Source organism: Anopheles marshallii, assembly GCF_943734725.1.
Source record: "Anopheles marshallii chromosome X unlocalized genomic scaffold, idAnoMarsDA_429_01 X_unloc_74, whole genome shotgun sequence".
Lineage (NCBI taxonomy): Eukaryota > Metazoa > Arthropoda > Insecta > Diptera > Culicidae > Anopheles > Anopheles marshallii.
Genome location: NW_026525925.1, coordinates 58,142 through 70,000, shown reverse-complemented (window position 1 = coordinate 70,000; position 11,859 = coordinate 58,142).

The window sequence follows — 11,859 nt, the reverse complement described above, 5'->3', positions numbered from 1 at the left end:
GGCCGATTGGTTTAACTAATAAGTGCACCGGTTCTACCACCTTCAGAAGCAGCATTCCCGGCCTGTTGCATGTATTAGCTCTGGTTTTCATCAATCTTCCCCTGCTGTGTTATACTGAGCTTATGCGGTTTCTCGATTGTCGTGCAAAGTGTGTTATCACACATACCCAATATGCTCAACTCTCATGTTCGTTTGACGCACCAAACTTTATTAGTGATGCACCACACAACAGGTTTTAATATACGCGATCGTGTGTGATTCAGTGTGAACTTGGTGCGCCAAGTCCATTTGTGATGCATCACTTAGCTAACCATCTTTCGGGACTGTTTAGGGTATGTGCTCCTCCACATCTATGCTTACTCGTACACATTCTCTGTCAATAGGTTTAAGATCGGGCATTCTACCATATCATTGCCTTAATGCTTTCAAATCAAGGCTACCAGGGTAGCCTAATTGCGTTCGAAACTCAACTTGTGAGCTGTCGGCCCTAGAAGTTTTTTAGGCTGCTAGGACCTCTCTCTATATTTTGCCTTTGGACTTCTCGAAGCTCAACTTGTGAGCAGTTCCATGCACCACTACCCGTATCTCTTAGCTTAGTTCTAGCCATGTGCGTTCAAAGCTCAACGTTAAGCTGTGTCCTGCACCACAATCCTTATATAATAAGCTTATCTCTAAGCTTTTTTGCGTTCAATGCTCAACGTTAAGCTATCCCTTCGCTTAGAACCTCGCTCTACATTTTGCCTTTGGACTTCTCGAAGCTCAACTTGTGAGCAGTTCCATGCACCACTACCCGTATCTCTTAGCTTAGTTCTAGCCATGTGCGTTCAAAGCTCAACGTTAAGCTGTGTCCTGCACCACAATCGTTATATAATAAGCTTATCTCTAAGCTTTTTGCGTTCAATGCTCAACGTTAAGCTATCCCTTCGCTTAGAACCTCGCTCTATATTCAACTTTCAGATACCTCGAAGCTCAACTTATGTGGTCTGCTTTCGCTCTTGAAGGGGAAATTTTTCTGACAGAGGGGGGTTTTTGGGCCAAATTATGCAATATTAGTTTAACCTCCGTCGCAGAACCACATTTGACCAGGTCGAGAAAAAAATTTTTTCGTGACGACCTGGTCCCCCATAGTAGGGAATGAACATGACATCTTAACCATATTTGACCATTTTCAAATTTCTCGTCGCGGAATGATGACTTTACTAGTAAAATTTGTTCCGGGTAGGGACCTCCCATACAAAATTTTCATCGCTCCAAAAGTGATTTCGTTTCACTTTTCAACATTTACAAGGTCCATAAATCATGTTTTGAGACGATATGGAAAAAAAAATTTTTTGCCCGTCTCGACCAACTCGACCGATGGTGACCACAGTAGGGTGCTCCATACAAATTTTCCTTATGTGGAATTTTCAGTGTAAAATAAGGTTTCTCCAATCGATCGCGGGTTTCACTTTTCATCATTTGCTAGGTCTAACTATGATGTTTTGAGTGGTCCCGCAAAAATTTTTTCTCTTGGCCAGTCGACCCTTTCGTCCATGTCGGTGTGTTCTGCAGTAGGGTGCTCCATACAAATTTTCCTTATGTGGAATTTTTCAGTGTAAAATAAGGTTTCTCCAATCGATCGCGGGTTTCACTTTTCATCATTTGCTAGGTCTAACTATGATGTTTTGAGTGGTCCCGCAAAAATTTTTTCTTGGACCGGGCCTTCCTTCCCGGCCCTGTCGGTGTGCTCTGCAGTAGGGTGCTCCATACAAATTTTGCTTATGTGGAATTTTTCAGTGTAAAATAAGGTTTCTCCAATCGATCGCGGGTTTCACTTTTCATCATTTGCTAGGTCTAACTATGATGTTTTGAGTGGTCCCGCAAAAATTTTTTCTTGGACCGGGCCTTCCTTCCCGGCCCTGTCGGTGTGCTCTGCAGTAGGGTGCTCCATACAAATTTTCCTTATGTGGAATTTTTCAGTGTAAAATAAGGTTTCTCCAATCGATCGCGGGTTTCACTTTTCATCATTTGCTAGGTCTAACTATGATGTTTTGAGTGGTCCCGCAAAAATTTTTTCTTGGACCGGGCCTTCCTTCCCGGCCCTGTCGGTGTGCTCTGCAGTAGGGTGCTCCATACAAATTTTCCTTATGTGGAATTTTTCAGTGTAAAATAAGGTTTCTCCAATCGATCGCGGGTTTCACTTTTCATCATTTGCTAGGTCTAACTATGATGTTTTGAGTGGTCCCGCAAAAATTTTTTCTTGGACCGGGCCTTCCTTCCCGGCCCTGTCGGTGTGCTCTGCAGTAGGGTGCTCCATACAAATTTTCCTTATGTGGAATTTTTCAGTGTAAAATAAGGTTTCTCCAATCGATCGCGGGTTTCACTTTTCATCATTTGCTAGGTCTAACTATGATGTTTTGAGTGGTCCCGCAAAAATTTTTTCTTGGACCGGGCCTTCCTTCCCGGCCCTGTCGGTGTGTTCTGCAGTAGGGTGCTCCATACAAATTTTGCTTATGTGGAATTTTTCAGTGTAAAATAAGGTTTCTCCAATCGATCGCGGGTTTCACTTTTCATCATTTGCTAGGTCTAACTATGATGTTTTGAGTGGTCCCGCAAAAATTTTTTCTTGGACCGGGCCTTCCTTCCCGGCCCTGTCGGTGTGTTCTGCAGTAGGGTGCTCCATACAAATTTTCCTTATGTGGAATTTTTCAGTGTAAAATAAGGTTTCTCCAATCGATCGCGGGTTTCACTTTTCATCATTTGCTAGGTCTAACTATGATGTTTTGAGTGGTCCCGCAAAAATTTTTTCTTGGACCGGGCCTTCCTTCCCGGCCCTGTCGGTGTGCTCTGCAGTAGGGTGCTCCATACAAATTTTCCTTATGTGGAATTTTTCAGTGTAAAATAAGGTTTCTCCAATCGATCGCGGGTTTCACTTTTCATCATTTGCTAGGTCTAACTATGATGTTTTGAGTGGTCCCGCAAAAATTTTTTCTTGGACCGGGCCTTCCTTCCCGGCCCTGTCGGTGTGCTCTGCAGTAGGGTGCTCCATACAAATTTTCCTTATGTGGAATTTTTCAGTGTAAAATAAGGTTTCTCCAATCGATCGCGGGTTTCACTTTTCATCATTTGCTAGGTCTAACTATGATGTTTTGAGTGGTCCCGCAAAAATTTTTTCTTGGACCGGGCCTTCCTTCCCGGCCCTGTCGGTGTGTTCTGCAGTAGGGTGCTCCATACAAATTTTGCTTATGTGGAATTTTTCAGTGTAAAATAAGGTTTCTCCAATCGATCGCGGGTTTCACTTTTCATCATTTGCTAGGTCTAACTATGATGTTTTGAGTGGTCCCGCAAAAATTTTTTCTTGGACCGGGCCTTCCTTCCCGGCCCTGTCGGTGTGTTCTGCAGTAGGGTGCTCCATACAAATTTTGCTTATGTGGAATTTTTCAGTGTAAAATAAGGTTTCTCCAATCGATCGCGGGTTTCACTTTTCATCATTTGCTAGGTCTAACTATGATGTTTTGAGTGGTCCCGCAAAAATTTTTTCTTGGACCGGGCCTTCCTTCCCGGCCCTGTCGGTGTGCTCTGCAGTAGGGTGCTCCATACAAATTTTCCTTATGTGGAATTTTTCAGTGTAAAATAAGGTTTCTCCAATCGATCGCGGGTTTCACTTTTCATCATTTGCTAGGTCTAACTATGATGTTTTGAGTGGTCCCGCAAAAATTTTTTCTTGGACCGGGCCTTCCTTCCCGGCCCTGTCGGTGTGCTCTGCAGTAGGGTGCTCCATACAAATTTTCCTTATGTGGAATTTTTCAGTGTAAAATAAGGTTTCTCCAATCGATCGCGGGTTTCACTTTTCATCATTTGCTAGGTCTAACTATGATGTTTTGAGTGGTCCCGCAAAAATTTTTTCTTGGACCGGGCCTTCCTTCCCGGCCCTGTCGGTGTGCTCTGCAGTAGGGTGCTCCATACAAATTTTCCTTATGTGGAATTTTTCAGTGTAAAATAAGGTTTCTCCAATCGATCGCGGGTTTCACTTTTCATCATTTGCTAGGTCTAACTATGATGTTTTGAGTGGTCCCGCAAAAATTTTTTCTTGGACCGGGCCTTCCTTCCCGGCCCTGTCGGTGTGTTCTGCAGTAGGGTGCTCCATACAAATTTTGCTTATGTGGAATTTTTCAGTGTAAAATAAGGTTTCTCCAATCGATCGCGGGTTTCACTTTTCATCATTTGCTAGGTCTAACTATGATGTTTTGAGTGGTCCCGCAAAAATTTTTTCTTGGACCGGGCCTTCCTTCCCGGCCCTGTCGGTGTGTTCTGCAGTAGGGTGCTCCATACAAATTTTGCTTATGTGGAATTTTTCAGTGTAAAATAAGGTTTCTCCAATCGATCGCGGGTTTCACTTTTCATCATTTGCTAGGTCTAACTATGATGTTTTGAGTGGTCCCGCAAAAATTTTTTCTTGGACCGGGCCTTCCTTCCCGGCCCTGTCGGTGTGCTCTGCAGTAGGGTGCTCCATACAAATTTTCCTTATGTGGAATTTTTCAGTGTAAAATAAGGTTTCTCCAATCGATCGCGGGTTTCACTTTTCATCATTTGCTAGGTCTAACTATGATGTTTTGAGTGGTCCCGCAAAAATTTTTTCTTGGACCGGGCCTTCCTTCCCGGCCCTGTCGGTGTGCTCTGCAGTAGGGTGCTCCATACAAATTTTGCTTATGTGGAATTTTTCAGTGTAAAATAAGGTTTCTCCAATCGATCGCGGGTTTCACTTTTCATCATTTGCTAGGTCTAACTATGATGTTTTGAGTGGTCCCGCAAAAATTTTTTCTTGGACCGGGCCTTCCTTCCCGGCCCTGTCGGTGTGCTCTGCAGTAGGGTGCTCCATACAAATTTTCCTTATGTGGAATTTTTCAGTGTAAAATAAGGTTTCTCCAATCGATCGCGGGTTTCACTTTTCATCATTTGCTAGGTCTAACTATGATGTTTTGAGTGGTCCCGCAAAAATTTTTTCTCTTAGCCAGTCAACCCTTTCGTCCATGTCGGTGTGTTCTGCAGTAGGGTGCTCCAACCAAGTTTTCCTAATGAAAGTTTTTCGTGGTTTCGTGTGAGTTAAAAACTCCGGAACTTGGCTTATTTTCACCATAATTTCCACATATGGTGACCAACTCAATAAACGTTTTGTGCGTATCCTATGGACAGTTTTTCGCGTTCAACTTGGTGAACTAGGGTTGTTTTCCCGAAGGGTAAAAAAATCTGGACTTAGCCAAATTTTGAAATCTCCAACCAATCTTGGCCTGTTAGATTATCTTGGTTGGGTTGCTATGGGCTGCTACGGCCTACTTGATAGGCAATGTTTCAACTCTTGGAAGCTTTCGTGGTTGTTTAGAACTGTCCATGGCCTTCTTGATAGAAATGGCTTATCGTGGCCATGGACTTAGCAACATTTTGAGATCCAATCTTGGCCTGTTAGATTATCTTGGTTGGGTTGCTATGGGCTGGTACGGCCTACTTGATAGGCAATGTTTCAACTCTTGGAAGCTTTCGTGGTTGCTAAGCACAGTTCGTGGCCTTCTTGATAGAAATGGCTTATGGTGGCCATGGACTTAGCAAAATTTTGAAATCTCCAACCAATCTTGGCCTGTTAGAGTATCTTGGTTGGGTTGCTATGGGCTGGTACGGCCTACTTGATAGGCAATGTTTCAACTCTTGGAAGCTTTCGTGGTTGCTAAGCACAGTTCGTGGCCTTCTTGATAGAAATGGCTTATGGTGGCCATGGACTTAGCAAAATTTTGAAATCTCCAACCAATCTTGGCCTGTTAGAGTATCTTGGTTGGGTTGCTATGGGCTGGTACGGCCTACTTGATAGGCAATGTTTCAACTCTTGGAAGCTCTCGTGGTTGCTAAGCACTGTTCGTGGCCTTCTTGATAGAAATGGCTTATGGTGGCCATGGACTTAGCAAAATTTTGAAATCTCCAACCAATCTTGGCCTGTTAGATTATCTTGGTTGGTTTGCTATGGGCTGCTACGGCCTACTTGATAGGCAATGTTTCAACTCTTGGAAGCTTTCGTGGTTGCTAAGCACTGTTCGTGGCCTTCTTGATAGAAATGGCTTATGGTGGCCATGGACTTAGCCAAATTTTGAAATCTCCAACCAATCTTGGCCTGTTAGAGTATCTTGGTTGGGTTGCTATGGGCTGGTACGGCCTACTTGATAGGCAATGTTTCAACTCTTGGAAGCTTTCGTGGTTGCTAAGCACAGTTCGTGGCCTTCTTGATAGAAATGGCTTATGGTGGCCATGGACTTAGCAAAATTTTGAAATCTCCAACCAATCTTGGCCTGTTAGAGTATCTTGGTTGGGTTGCTATGGGCTGGTACGGCCTACTTGATAGGCAATGTTTCAACTCTTGGAAGCTCTCGTGGTTGCTAAGCACTGTTCGTGGCCTTCTTGATAGAAATGGCTTATGGTGGCCATGGACTTAGCAAAATTTTTAAATCTCCAACCAATCTTGGCCTGTTAGAGTATCTTGGTTGGGTTGCTATGGGCTGGTACGGCCTACTTGATAGGCAATGTTTCAACTCTTGGAAGCTCTCGTGGTTGCTAAGCACTGTTCGTGGCCTTCTTGATAGAAATGGCTTATGGTGGCCATGGACTTAGCAAAATTTTGAAATCTCCAACCAATCTTGGCCTGTTAGAGTATCTTGGTTGGGTTGCTATGGGCTGGTACGGCCTACTTGATAGGCAATGTTTCAACTCTTGGAAGCTCTCGTGGTTGCTAAGCACTGTTCGTGGCCTTCTTGATAGAAATGGCTTATGGTGGCCATGGACTTAGCAAAATTTTGAAATCTCCAACCAATCTTGGCCTGTTAGATTATCTTGGTTGGTTTGCTATGGGCTGCTACGGCCTACTTGATAGGCAATGTTTCAACTCTTGGAAGCTTTCGTGGTTGCTAAGCACTGTTCGTGGCCTTCTTGATAGAAATGGCTTATGGTGGCCATGGACTTAGCCAAATTTTGAAATCTCCAACCAATCTTGGCCTGTTAGATTATCTTGGTTGGTTTGCTATGGGCTGGTACGGCCTACTTGATAGGCAATGTTTCAACTCTTGGAAGCTTTCGTGGTTGCTAAGCACTGTTCGTGGCCTTCTTGATAGAAATGGCTTATGGTGGCCATGGACTTAGCCAAATTTTGAAATCTCCAACCAATCTTGGCCTGTTAGATTATCTTGGTTGGTTTGCTATGGGCTGGTACGGCCTACTTGATAGGCAATGTTTCAACTCTTGGAAGCTTTCGTGGTTGCTTAGGATAAGAATCCCGACGAGAAAGGTTTCCCGGACTTATAAAAATAACCGATTAGCCCCAAGGACACATCTTCCTTGAAAGGCTAATCATGCACCACACACCACACCACCCATAGGCTTGCAAGCAGCACTCTTGTCGAGTGCAGCAAGCCTATGCTCACATCAACTACCGTACACGTACCACCATAGGCTTGCAAGCAGCACTCTTGTCGAGTGCAGCAAGCCTATGCTCATCAACTACCATACGTACCACCACAGCCTTGCAAGCAGCACTCTTGTCGAGTGCAGCAAGCCTATACTCCACGAACTAACCACTTCACCACCAAGCATGGGTCGCCTGAGAGGATCGATGCGAACGCATCTCTACAACTCGCAGCTCCCAGCCTGTAGTCCCGTCGTTTGCGGGCGGTCGAAGGTGTCGAAACTAGTTGTATCCACGGTCGACGGGAGCACAGCCACCAGGGTTCCCTGTGATAAGGTACTTCCACGTGCAGCGTGCACCCGCCCGTTGCGGCTCAGTCTAGTGCTATAGCGGGGATGAGACGGCAGTGTGCACGGGGCAGCACCGACGGATCTCAGAGGGTTGTTAAGCCCGCTAGCTTCCGATCACCTAATGGGTTTATGATGCGCTATCAGCTCGGATTGGATACGACCTTAGAGGCGTTCAGGCATAATCCAGCGGACGTAGCGTCATACCAAAGTCCGGTCGAACTAGTATTGAGCCAGTGGTCCGTACCTGTGGTTCCTCTCGTACTGCACAGGAATTCCGTTAAGATAGCAGCATACAGCACACACCAGTAGGGTAAAACTAACCTGTCTCACGACGGTCTAAACCCAGCTCACGTTCCCTTGAAAGGGTGAACAATCCTACGCTTGGTGAATTTTGCTTCACAATGATAGGAAGAGCCGACATCGAAGGATCAATAAGCCACGTCGCTATGAACGCTTGGCGGCCACAAGCCAGTTATCCCTGTAGTTGCGAGCGAACCTCCGTAGTGAACGGACGTGTTGTGGATGAGCTCTTGTCGACGCGTGCGTGTGAGTGTATACTGTGAGTGCATACTGAGTAAGACAAAGTGTGCGAAAGAGACACCTAACGGCCACCGAGGACCTTGGTTCCACGTGTCCGGCCCCCGATCTCGGCCGCCGACCCCCCACCCAAATTTCACCCCCCCACCTATCAAGGGGGGGGAGTTTTTCGTGGGCAGGTTTTTGTTGAATATTAAGGCGAATTGTGAACCGATCCGGACGATTAAGGTGTCGTTGGATGCGTCTCGGTAAGACGCATCTTACAAAATTTTGTATGTGTGTGTGTGTGCGTTACACCGGAAGTGGCACTTGAAAAACTGTGAGTTTTTGGTGGGGGACCGTTTTACCCCCCAAAAAGTGCGTTAGTGATCTTAAAAACACTTGAGGACTATAAGTGAGAATATCCCGCGTCGATAGAGTGGTCTAACATTTTTGTGCGACGAACCGTTGCGGAGTTATAGGCTTCCAAAGTTGGAGGTTTTGGCGATTTCCGGCGTCTTTCGTTCCCATACATTTTGTATGGGACAGCTGTTCGGTGGCGCGTTCTTGGCCGAGTACCGTGTGTCGTCGCGTGTGACGTCAGTGCAAAGTACCGGTTTGCGCCCGATCTGGCGTTGTCGCCGCGAGTGTGCTGAAGAACATAACGGTAAAGCCCGGTGCAAGCGCACCGAAAAGTGTAACTTTTTGGCAAAGTGCACGATTTAAGGCACTTTCCGTTTGCCGTGTGTTCCTGTGTGCGTGCGTGTGTGCGAGTGTTTGGAGTGAAAATCGGCCGTATCAGCCAGGCCACGCGTGCCAGGGCTTTGGTTTCACGTGTCCGGCCCCCAATCCTGGCCGCCGACCCCCCACCCAAATTTCACCCCCCCACCCCTTAAGGGGGGGGAGTTTTTCGTGGGCAGGTTTTTGTTGAATATTAAGGCGAATTGTGAACCGATCCGGACGATTAAGGTGTCGTTGGATGCGTCTCGGTAAGACGCATCTTACAAAATTTTGTATGTGTGTGTGTGTGCGTTACACCGGAAGTGGCACTTGAAAAACTGTGAGTTTTTGGTGGGGGACCGTTTTACCCCCCAAAAAGTGCGTTAGTGATCTTAAAAACACTTGAGGACTATAAGTGAGAATATCCCGCGTCGATAGAGTGGTCTAACATTTTTGTGCGACGAACCGTTGCGGAGTTATAGGCTTCCAAAGTTGGAGGTTTTGGCGATTTCCGGCGTCTTTCGTTCCCATACATTTTGTATGGGACAGCTGTTCGGTTGCGCGTTTGCCGTGTGTTTCTGTGTGCGTGCGTGTGTGCGAGTGTTTGGAGTGAAAATCGGCCGTATCAGCCAGGCCACGCGTGCCAGGGCTTTGGTTTCACGTGTCCGGCCCCCGATCCTGGCCGCCGACCCCCCACCCAAATTTCACCCCCCCACCCCTTAAGGGGGGGGAGTTTTTCGTGGACCACCTTTTTATTTTTAACAAGGTGTAGGGTGGTCGGATCGGGACGTTTGGGGTATCGGTGGAAAGGTCTTGACAAGACGCATCCATTGAGACCTTGTGAGCGCGTCTGTGTGCGGTCTACCGGAAGTGGTGCCCGAAAAACCGTAGTTTTTCGGTTCCGGTAGATTTTGCCCCCCCCTTAGGCGAATTCAACGGTACGAAAATAGTGCGAAACGCTTAGTGAGAACAGTGCGCTTCGTTTGAGGGGTCTACTGTTTCCATACGTGCAAAACTCGCTGAGATATAGGCCCCCAAACTTAGACATTTTCGTGTTTCCGGTGTGTCGGGACCGGTTTTTCTTAAGTAAGTACGAAAGTTCGTACCAAGGCGTTATTTCGTTTAAACGTGTCTCGACGGGGGGCGAAAATCCCCGTCGATCGAGCCCTCGCGCGTGCGATTCGGACTAAAACTCGCGGAGCTACGAAGGAGTGAAAAGTTTGATAAGTAGTTTGATAACTATTTATATACTTATCGGACTTTGTGGAAAATCCGCAAAAGTGGGATTACTCGGCCATCCTTTGGGCTAGGGACACGCCCGAGGCATCGTTGGAAAGGTCTCGGCGAGAGGCAGCGGACCGCCACCCCCCTCTCCCCCTCCCACTTACCCCCTCCCCTACAGGAGGGAAAAGGCCGGTGCGAAGAGCGATTTTAACGTGTGGGGAGTCAATCAACGCGCTACGTCGCCGCGAGTCGGGGAGAACACCTCCCCCGACTCCCCCCCCCCCCCCCTCCACCCTCACCCGTAACAGTGAGAGGTGGAGATGTCGTCGACGGGGCGAACCCTCCGTTCCAGGACGGAGTCAACGGAGGAGAGGCCGGCGAAGCTCTCCACTATTCTGGAGCCGCGAGTGGCTCTTACACGAACATCTGTTCCGGGAGCGAAGCAGCAGTCCCCGGAAATGTCGGAGCTGAGACAGCTCCTCAATGAGACGTCGCTCACCAACGAGCAGCTGCGAGCGACGATCGTGGGTCTGCAACAGGAGATCCAGATGCTCCGGCAGCAGATGGAAACAAATGCTGTGCAGGCCCGGCAAGATTTGCAGCTGGCCCGAGAGGAAGCCCGGATGCGCGAGACGCTGGCTCGTGAAGACAACGAGCGCCTGCGCAACGAGCTGAGGGAGGAGCGAGCCAGCTTCCAAGAGCTCCTTGCACAGACGCTGGGCTATGGAGGCAGCCAGAAGCAGCAGTGGCAGCAGCAGCAGCAGCAACAGCAGCAGCAGCAGCAGCAGCAACAACAGCAGCAGCAACCTCGTGAGCAGCAGCAGCAACAGCGACAGCAGGGAGCGGTGTCGGCAACGGCAGCTCCGCTTTCAGACCCGGAAGGCGGCTCCTGGGCTGAAGTGGTGCGTCGTAAGCCGGCCCGGCAACCGGGGAACAAGCCGCAGCAACAGCAGCAGCAGTGGCCGCAACTACCGCAACGGGCAGCGGTTCAGCGACAGCCGATCGCAGGAGCGTCTAAGCAGCAGCCCCAGCAACATCAGGGACAACAGGCCCGGGGTAGCCAGCCTGGAGCACAACGAGGAGGTCGGCGTCAGCGGCAGCGAAAAACCAAGCCGGACGCTATTGAAATCGCCCCAGCTGAGGGACAAACCTGGACGGAGGTGTACCAGGCTGTCCGAACGGCTCCAGAAATGGAGAAACATGCTGAGGCCCTAGGCGTCGGGCGACGCACCACACGCTCCAGGCTTGTCATGGAGCTGAAGGAGAGCGCGGACGCTGCAGAAGTTCTGCAGTGCATCAAGCAGGTCTGCGCAAAGGCAGAACGGCCGGCCTCAGCTCGGCTGGTCACGCCTATGGTCGAAATCCGGTTGGACGCTGTCGACCCTTTAGCGAAGGAGACCGATGTGGCGATGGCGCTGACCAACCTGTGCCAATGCGAGGTGGAGGAGACATCGGTTCGCCTGCGACCTGCCTGGGACGGCACGAAAGTGGCGATAGTCCGCGTAACAGCCAGGGCTGCGGAGGGTCTGGTCGACAAGAGCGTCAAGATCAAATACACATCGTGTCTGATCCGGAAGGTGGCTCCTCTGCAGGCGCGTCAGCAACGGTGCTACAAGTGCCTCGAGATGGGGC